The 1,737-nt window shown below is 29.8% G+C and overlaps 1 non-coding gene across 1 annotated transcript; it reads left to right on the top strand.

Annotated features, from left to right (window-relative positions):
• The first annotated feature begins 254 nt into the window (after positions 1-254).
• TRNAE-UUC (transfer RNA glutamic acid (anticodon UUC)) lies at positions 255-326 on the top strand. Its single transcript has one exon. It is a non-coding gene; the product is annotated as a tRNA-Glu (tRNA).
• The last annotated feature ends 1,411 nt before the right edge of the window (positions 327-1,737 follow it).

Raw genomic sequence — 1,737 nt, 5'->3', positions numbered from 1 at the left:
CACATTATATATAAATTGTGTACCAATTTATTATATGCATAACGACATAGGATGCATAGTAAGCTTCAAAGATAATTCTTTGTCCTTTCGACTCGCTTCAGCGACTTTTCTTTTAAGTAAGGAGGTGTGAGTTTCTCCGAGCGGAAAGCGATAGTGAATCCAAAACTTGTACACGCTTATTCATAGCGGCCTTAAAAAGCAATGGGAAAGAAAACTTTAACAAATACCATTAGATATCAACTCTGCCAACGTGTTCCGTTATCGTCCAGCGGTTAGGATATCTGGCTTTCACCCAGGAGACCCGGGTTCGATTCCCGGTAACGGAATATACTTTTTAAGGTAATTCCTCTTTTTTTTTTTTTTTTTCTTTGTTTTTTGTATAAGTTTTTATACTTTATATTAAGAAGTTCTCGATTCCGTAGAAGAAACTGGAAGGTTTGGAAGTGAAGAAACTTCAATTGTGTATTTGTATGGAGTAATGGGATACATGCTTTTTTAAAAGTAAGGTTGAAAAACAAGAAGATATATACTATTCTTTATGTTCCATTTGTTGTGGCATTCCTCTTTTTAGTTGACAAAAAAGAATAATGCTTTTTAAATTTAGAAATAATTTGTTTTAAATAAATATATATAACTTATTTTAAACTTCAAATTTTAAAAGTCTATCATTCTTTTTAAATTCCAAAACACAATAACAAAATTACACAAATTGGGACGGGAAAGTATAAGAAAATAATATATTAATTGTGTGTCCTTGAAAGAAGAGTATTTTGTTTCTCGACAGTTATTGCATTTTCTTGTCCTAATTAACAGGTTTAGAAGTTTCAATTGGTGTACACTCTCCCCTACAACGAAAAAATAAAGAAGAAGAAAAAAAGAATCTTGATATAAAGGTAAGAAATTACTCGGATTCGGGGTTTATATCCTAAAGGAATGTACAATATGTGTTTGTACATAGATTTATAACATTTATAATTTGTTTGACCAAGCTATTTGGCTTATTTTATAGAGTTGAAGTATTTGGCCTAGCTTTTTTTTTTGGGCGGGGGTAAATAAATGTTTTTGCGAAGCTGTTAAGCTGAAAAATGTGAGTTTCCCCCAGGAAGCACTTTTAGAGACTTTGTTAAGAACAAATTATTGCTCTATTATTGACAAAACTATTTTCAGATTAATTAATCAATGTTATTTTTTAAAATTATTTTAAAAAATACTATTGATTAAAAAATATTTTCAATATAAACGGATTTTAGAAGGTGGCCAAACGGCCCAAACATACTATTAATCATGGACTCATGGTTAATTAATATTCATTCCACCTTGTATTATATCATTCAGTTATTATAAATTTACATGATTTGGTGTAAACAACTAGTACGGACGAGTATTTACTTCAAATAAACAAGACATTCGAGGAGACAACATACTTTAACCATCTTGACCGCCAACTACTCAGAACAAATAGAAAAGATTATCTCCTAAGGCAGACATCAATTCTGATTATGATTTTTTATATGCTGTTAGCTTTGCTTCCAATGTCAAATTATATTATTTGTCATTCACCACAAGCTATCTCTCAAATTTTCTTTTACGATATGTGAAAGAGATTTTGTGCATTACAAGAAAGAAGCATGTGAGACCAAATAGTAACTTGAGTTACGTTTAAGAAAATCAAATCAAATAATTTTTAATTTATGTGTTTTAGTTTGAATAGATAGAGTTTAGGAAAAGAAAATAAAT

Source organism: Lycium barbarum, chromosome 2, assembly GCF_019175385.1.
Source record: "Lycium barbarum isolate Lr01 chromosome 2, ASM1917538v2, whole genome shotgun sequence".
Taxonomy (NCBI): domain Eukaryota; kingdom Viridiplantae; phylum Streptophyta; class Magnoliopsida; order Solanales; family Solanaceae; genus Lycium; species Lycium barbarum.
Note: the sequence above shows the minus strand (reverse complement) of the source record. Positions and strands in the feature narration are given on the sequence as shown.